The 8,559-nt window shown below is 40.9% G+C and overlaps 1 protein-coding gene across 5 annotated transcripts in view; it reads right to left on the reverse strand.

Annotated features, from left to right (window-relative positions):
* arhgap32b (Rho GTPase activating protein 32b) overlaps nucleotides 1–8,559 on the reverse strand; it is a 229,049-nt gene that overhangs the window by 75,372 nt on the left and 145,118 nt on the right. The window lies entirely within an intron of this gene.

The following is an 8,559-nucleotide window of genomic DNA, read 5'->3' on the forward strand; positions in this document are numbered from 1 at the left end:
ACAGAACAACACTGTGTATGTTACATCTCAGTGTCTGTCCTCTGCTTCCAGAGTGACCCCTACTGGACAGTAGAAACCCTTACAGCCAGGGAACGGAGCAGAATAGGCAACCAGACGGTTTGCAGTCTGGTGGAAATGCTGCGTCTGACGGCCAGGGCTAACAGCTCGGCGCTGCTCAACATCCGGAAGCCTCCACCAGAGCACCCGCGCTACCGGAACTGGTTCATGGACACGTTTTGGGCTGTGCAGAAGGCAGGCATTTCCCAGAAGAGGGTGAGGACTGTAGGTCCCTCCATATTTGTTCCTTTGATTCATTATTAAAGGTGCTGCTTGTAGTACTGTGACCCCAGTAAATCATGAGTACATTAACAGCTGTCACTGAGATTGGTAGCTGGTGTTGTCCTACAGTATTAGGATTTTTACAAAGTGTGTTACTATGGCGAATACTGTGGAAAATTTACAGGATTGCTTTTAACAGACAGTTAGCAGATACTGTTCTTTCTGCTGTTACAAACTGCTGCAAGGATTGAAAGCCGAGAGTAAATATCTATTCCAACATAGTGCATCAGGCCTAATAAGTTAGACACACGTTTAGTAACATCCGGGAGAGGCAAGGACATATAGCACCAAAAAGGAATGTATTCTTTAAAGGTTCAGTGTGTAATATTTCTGAGGATCTATCGACAGAAATGCAATGTAAGATCCATAACTATGTTTTCAGTGGTGTGTAAAGACCTTGCATAATAAACCATTATGTTTTTATTACCTTAGAAGAAGCAATTTAAATCTCCATAACCGCGGGTCCCCCTTCCATGGACGTTGCCACATTGCATCGTCATGTTTCTACAGTAGCTGAAAATGCACAAACAGCGGTACAGAGCGTGTTTAAACAAAATGCTATGGTGCTCATTTAGAATACCCAAGTTGGGAGAATAAATAAGGTTCAATTCAATTCAAGCAGTGCAGACACTCATCACTACGTTGAATCTGTACTTAGAAGAAGAAGAAGTAGTAATAATATACTGCAGGGGTCTGCAAATACGTATTGTAACATTTTCAACCATTAAATGGTGGATGAGAATATAAGCCATAATATCAACATGTTGCTCAGTTAGCTCAGTTGATAAAGTGCAGAGCTCATAACCCAAGGGTTGGATGTTCAACACTACCTTGGGACAATTATTTATTTTTTGCTCTCTTCAACAAATGGATTATGCAGTGTTTCTTATGCTCACATTACAGCATGTGCTGCAGTGTTTTTATTTTGGTGTTTGATCCTCATCCATCAACCTATGGACGCTTTTTCATTTCCCCAGTGTTTTCAGGCAGAGGACATTTAGGGGAATCACATTTTCTGATGGCTCTTTCAGAGGTCTGTCAAGCAGGCTACAAACTCTTTTAATGTCATTCTGAATTTTTCATGTAAAAGCTCAGTTCAACTCCAATACTGCATTACAGTAAACAAGCTTCTCACACTTTTATTTTGTAGGCAAAAGAGGAAGTGATTATGTGACTAACTGTTGCTGCCATGACTGAGATCTATTTCAGCACGTGATAAAAGTATTTATTTATTTATATTTTTTGTCTCTATCAAAGCACCATAATCTGACCCTTCCCTTGTCAATATTTGTATAAACTTTATAATGGACTGTGGTTCAGAAACAGTGACAGTGTTTCACACTCTTGGCTTATATTTTCCATGTTATCTGTCAGTGGCCAAGTCACAATAACATATGGTTTTACTGAATAATTAAGTAAATATCATTTCTTAATAAATATACCTAAAGAAACCTCTGCTGTCTCAGAAGAGACACCTTTTGTGCTGTGTCAGCCACCGTAGCTTTCCTAGGCTATTTGAAAGGTTAGGGGGCAGTGATGGGCCCAATCCCAATGTCCCCCCTAAGCCCTGAACCCTCACAGACTTTACTGACGTCTCTTGGAAAGTGATTGAGTTTAAGAGGCTGCAAGGGCTCAAAATGCTGTAAACGGGAATGGGACAGCCCTTTGCCGTTTTATCACGTTACCTTGACGACGCTGAAACACGTAACACACTTTTCATTTTATGTTTTTGTCTGATTTTTAAGTCCTGCAGACTCTCGCCGTACAGAGTGGAGGAGAGATAAATGTCATGATATACTTGTCAATAATCAGTACACTATTGTTGGTCAAACAGCATCATTAAGCAAAAACTTAAATAAATAGTTGAATATACTAAGTGTGTAATAAGGTGATTGCATTCCTCTGACTTCATGTGTTCTATGCTCCATCTTAAGTTAAGAAAACTTTCAACAATTTTAACATCATCGTAGGTGTTGATGCTTGTTTGTTTACTGTTTTCTTCTTCTCTTATAACGCGGATTTGCCATGATATTTCACTCGCTTCCGGGCTTCCCCTGGTAACCCCCATGTTTCACGTAATACCGCTATGAACTGTGGGCAATTCCCTCAGGCAAAGTCTGCAGAAATGTGAACTTACGAAAAGGGTCTATAAAGGGCTCAAAATCCTCGCGCACTTGACGATTTGACAGTGGGACGAAGTCTGTGAGTCTGTGAGGGTGGACACTGGGACTGGGCCGTAGACTGGACAGATGGTTGCAATTCACAGCCTCACCACTAGATGCCACTAAATCTTACACACTGAACCTTTAAGTCAAAATGCCAAACAGTGTGCCATATTGGCAACAAAAGCTTCTGTCATTCCTGTACACCAAGAGATCACAATGAATTTGCTAACATCATATTAATATTTTAAATTCTACAAGTAGCACCGTTAAAGTGTAACATCGCTGCATATGAAGCACATGCCAATTTTCTTTCTGATCAGGGTCTGTCCATGTCATATGTGTTTGTGCCAGGTGACGTGGACCCCCGATACGGACAGGGGGAGGGTGCGAGGGCTTCAGCAGACCGCAAATGAGAAGCTGTCAATGCAAGAGATAAGGCAGAGGGGAATAACAAGCCTGACCCTCCGCTACAGCAAGGCCAGCCACAAAGACATACAGTAAGAGCACGCGTCTACTGCCTAGCAACAAGGAAGGTGCTCAGAAAAATCCTGAAGGAGGAGTTCTGTCTGTTGTTTCAACACTATCTGAAAAAAAGATACTTCAAAAGGACCATTCTGGTGTAACTTTGACTAAAATATTTATAGCAAAGTTTAACTTTAATACAACTCCTTCTTATTTCTGGATTAATAAACAGCCAGCTGCAAGTAACGCCTGTAGCTGGCTGGGTGGATGTGGAAAACATAAGGAGGTTAACAAGCATAGGAGTAATTTCAACTTAAATCTCCTCCAAAGCAAAAGAGATTTGCTAAAGACGAGGACCTCCTCCAATGTTTCCAGGTCTTGAAGAAGTACTGCATGTGTGATAAAAGTCATATAAAGCCTTTAGTGTCTCCTGAGGGAGCTGTGAGAAGTCTGATGAAACTGTCGACAATGTTATAGGAGCGCAATACCTAAGCGGTGGAGTACTTGTGGAGAAAACTTGGTTTCAAATCTCATTTATTTCTCTGTACTGTTAAAAATTAATCACTAAAGGAGCTAAATTCAAAGTTACTGTTCAGAAAAAAGAACTCCAGTTATTACTTCATCTGGACGATGTGGGTGTGGTTTGGCCAGAATAGTGTCCTGCAAACATCAGCTATCATCAGATTTTAATTCAGACTGTGATTGGTGCATGGAGATAACTTGCAACATCACCTTTTCCCAACTGGGCCCCATCCACAGTACTTCAACTTAGTGAGAATAGCACAGACAAAACAACTAAACACTGACCCTATCACTCACATTACTCACAATAAGAAGCTGATGTTTTCGGGCGTCTTTATTGCATATGTGAAATGTATACACAGCGTACTTGTACTCACATGGGTAGGGATAATCTCAAAATTACACTGTTTTGGTCCTTTAACACTAGAACCACCAATGGCTAAATTTACCCGTGGCTGTTCTATTGAATTTTCAAAATAATATTCAGGTCCAACATGAAACAAAAATAATCACAATATCACTGCATTCAGTAGCGGGTACATTTTACCATCTTTGGCAGTTACAGGTATACAGCGGACCCAGGAGGTTCTAGTGACACATACTTTGCCTTCAACTGGGATACTCACCCTTATAATAGCATCTTTAGATTAACAAATATAGGGTTAGTGTTTCACAGTGCATGCATTTATGATGCTTAAAACATTTAAAGTGACTTTATTTCCCTGTGATTGCACAGTGGTCATGTGAGTGCTGTGATAAGAGAGTAAAAGAAGCTAAGGAGTGAAAGGGAGAGGGCTTTTTTCTCCCATCAGCGTTGACATGTATTTTTCCTTTCCCCAGGGAGTATCTGGCCAATAATGTGAGCGTGACTGTCTACCCAGTGAATGAGCCCTGGCTCTACTCCATTCTGTGGTGTAGCGGGGTGCCTTCTGTGTCCTCCGATGCCCCCCAAATCCTCCAAAAGGTGCCTTACCCCATCTGGCTCATGGTAAACAGCTCTCCTCTCTCTGTCCCTCATCTGACACCACACGCACACACACAGACAAGGTCACGCAGCGAGGCGAGAGGACAGCAGGAGACAGGACAGAGACTGACGAGGGCCCAGCAAGACTCGGGGGCAAGGACGCAGAGAAATATGAGGGAGCTCAGCGGCCGACTTTAGCTCAGCGTGGCGTTAGAGAACAACAGGACACTGGGAAAGAGTCTGAGACAAGGGCACAGATCTGAACTAAAAAGCAGCTGTCTAGCAGGCTCTTGCCTTGGTCAGGACATTGTGTTAGCTTCAGGAGGCATGCGTGTCAATGGTGACATCCGCCGGCGTTGACTGGAAACTACATTTTTTTTTTTCTCTTTCCTTGCAGAGCCAGAGTGCTTACAACTTCATCTGGATCACTTCAGATCTGGTCTCCCTCGCCATAGTCATAGGGATTTTCTGTTTGCAAAAGTAAGTACAGTTTGGACTGTTGTCATGTGGAACGACAAACATACATTGACATTTGCAACAAACGCTCTGAATGCATAAGCACCTATCATAGAAAAATGATATCAAACACAGAAACTCGTTGAACACTCACCTTATTTATTCTCCCAACTTGGGTATTCTAAATGAGCACCATAGCATTTTGTTTAAAGCACTTACATAATGCATATATTTACTTTTTTGTTATGGTAGAGAAGAGCTGGAACCCTAACCCTAACCCTAACTGGAGAGGAATAAAGAAAAAACATATTTACGTTACATTAAATCATGTTTGTTTTTGTCAGGCTTTCCTCTAATATTTGCTTTTTTTTTTCTTATGAATTATAGAACTTTAAAAGCAAAATATTATTCTTTGGTCAAATTAGCCACAACCAGTAGACACGTGCAATTTTTTCCGGGGATCACAAGCGAAAAAACGCTGGAGACAAGTGATTTATTCATGTGTCCTTAAAGGATCAGTTCACCTGAATTACAATGAAAGCGAGTTTTCTCAGTTTCTTCTAGTGGTTTCTAACCCTAAACCCTAATAGTATTGGTTTTATTTATTAAACCTCTGCTTCCACCCCAATACAATGGAATGCAATTTAATTTGTGGTTTATATTCAACATCAAAATGTCTTTCTAGAAGAGTAGAGTGCATCCAAACCATTACATTTTGGGTGAACTCATGAGGTCTTATTTTTCCATGCAGTGAGAAGCCTCTTGTGGCTGAGTATTCTTTAAATATTTAATTATGTTATCTCTTTTAGTGAACACAGTTAGGCTGAATGTCCTGCAGAAATACAGTAAATGTGTTTTTCTTCAGCTCATTAGCAACTTCAGAGCTTTCAGTACGTGTTCGGTCAAATGTGATCTAAATGTTGGCAGGAGCAGCAAATATCTAAATATATTAACATTTCAAATGTAAAGAAGCTGAAGGTTTTGAATTGTTTTCTGTGACTGCACAGTGTTAACCCAAGCCTCTGATTCTGACTGGACCTAAGCCGAGCCGTGTCCAGGCCGCTGCATCTACACGGACTGTTCAGTCTTATCTTTCTTATCTATTTTGTTCTTCTTTTCCTACTATCTTTTGTCTTGTTTCCGAGATTCTCCTCCATGCTGTAACCTCTCTTTGTCCTCTCTGTCCTCTCATTCTGTCTTTCTCCTTTGACATTCTTACTTTGTCCTGTGCTCTGCCTGATCTGCATGCAACCTTCCTCTGCTGCCCCCTGGCATCTGTCAGCTATCATATGATCAGGTAACTGCTGCGACTGCCTTGGCCTTTGTTTCTGCCTCCTTGTCTGTCCTCCTTGTGCTTTTTCTGCCCGACACCTCAAGGCCATTCCTTCCTTTCCTTCACTGTACTTTCTTTTTCCGTCTGCATTCCAGTAAATGTATGTATTATTTCATGTGTATCAGTATCTTAAAAACCCAGTCTGGCACTATCATTATTGAATTGGTATGGTTTAATGACACGGTTGGAATCATTGCCTCTATGCGCTTGTAATGGTTTGTATCTGTGTGTGCTGTAACAGGTGGAGGATAAGCGGGATGCAGAACTATAACCCAGAACAGATCATGCTGAGCGCTGTGACGCGTCGGTCCAGTAGGGACGTCAACATCATGAAGGAGAGGCTCATATTCTCAGGTGCAGCTTTAGCTACATTCACACCTGGAAAGAAATGGTTCAGGTTGTAACTGGACAGAGCACACATGCATAAAATCCAGGTGGAAATACAACCATGAAAATTTGAGGTTCTAAACATGCAAATCAGCTTCTGTGGTGGGCACACATTAACCAGGATTCCCATTATGAGACAAGATCTGTCCAAAGACTCACTGAGGATGTGCGTTTACATGCAGTCAGGTAGGAGGCAAGTGTGTCTCACATCTGAAACGCACACTTGACACATACTACTATGCAACACCAGTAGTCAGAGCTCAGAGTATCCCACAGTGCACCATGATCTACTGTGCAACACCAGTCCAGGTGTTGGTGTTAATGCATCTAGAAGCTGGCGATACATCTGACGATAATCAACAAAAATGAAATGAAGGAGTGGAAGTTTATGACTCAGATTCAACTGCAACACTACTATTCAAGTCCAAACACTACACAATTATGGCAGAAGCCCCCCCCCCAAGCTGGTTATTGCTTAAAATCAAAAATCTATTTCATCATTATAACACTGCTTATAATAATAATATAGCATATCTGATATTGTTAAACATCTTATTACTATAATTTATTCTCTTCTGTCCTTCTTACGTACCTGCACCTACTCTCTGGTCACACACATGAATACACACTTGCATGCAGGACTTTCAAACCTGGACCCAATAATGAAGCGGATGCAAGTCACATAGGTGGGGGGAAGCCTGAGTATAGAGTTGTATGATAGTACCACTTGGGGGTGCCAAAGTTGAACATTTGAAAATTCTTCACATGGGGGCTTTTACTGTACTGGATCTGATGGTTCGGTATATAAATGCCAGCTGTTACTATAATCCAACTAAATCATTTCCAGCTAAATCAAGCACATGAAAATAGGTACATTTCGTTCAGTAGGGAGAGTAATAATTTATAGTAAATCTTTTTTTTTTTTCTGTCGTCTTTTTCAGAAGTTAACAATGGGCTCAGCAGTACTGAGGAGCTCTCTCTGTATCCTGAGAACGGTTATGCGACATACTCTCATGGAGGCCTCAGTCGCTAAACTTAACACACTGCCACAGCTGGAAAATCTTGGATGAAAGTTTGATTTCCGCGCTTGATTGACTGAAGGTTATGTCGGAAGAAAAAGGAGCCCGTCAGAGAAACTGACCTAGTAGTCAACTTACCCTGGAAGTGAAAACAACATGGATACCAAATATTGTCTAAATTAAGGACAATGAAAGTTTCTTCTGTTTGGCTTATTGAACACATTATTCTTTTAGTTTTCCAGTTTTATGTAAAATATGAATGTGTGTACTATATTTTTGTGTGTAATTTTTCCATGTTACTACATCAGGCTGCCAGTTTCAACCACATTCCTCAAAAATAGTTTGCCATTTACCTTTAAAGTTGCTGTAAGAAGTCATTTTCTTACTTTCAATGTTTAAAGGTGTGCGCTGGTAAGTGTAGCAAGTATCTGTCCGTGTTGTCATCACTTACGGGGTTAGCTAAGCATTGGGCAAATGTCTGAGTCAGATGGTATTTCCGTCAGAACTGAATCCATGGACCAGGTGACACTGGAGTTTGTGTTTCTCTGCTATCAAAAAATTTGAATCATCATTTTAAAACAACTTCAAATCACATTTAAATGTAGAAGCTTCTTGGCTTCGTCTTCTTGGAACCAAAAGATGACTGCTGCTCATTCAGCAGACAAATGTGGTGATGTGCGTGGTGATTGGGCCACAAAGACATCTGACTACTATGAGAAAAAAATCCCTGTTCGCTTGAGTGACCTTCTCAAAAGTTGTATTTGAGCTAATAAAGACTGTAATGTTGTTTTTTTCCATGGGATTTACTTCACTGTTGTTTTTTTTAACAGAAGGAACAGGCTGTGTAGTGTCCTGTATTATAAACTGATGTAAATATGAGTTGTTTCACGTGTTTTTATTTTCTTCCCTCTG

The sequence above is a fragment of the Micropterus dolomieu genome, linkage group LG23 (genome assembly GCF_021292245.1).
Source record: "Micropterus dolomieu isolate WLL.071019.BEF.003 ecotype Adirondacks linkage group LG23, ASM2129224v1, whole genome shotgun sequence".
Taxonomy (NCBI): Eukaryota; Metazoa; Chordata; class Actinopteri; order Centrarchiformes; family Centrarchidae; genus Micropterus; species Micropterus dolomieu.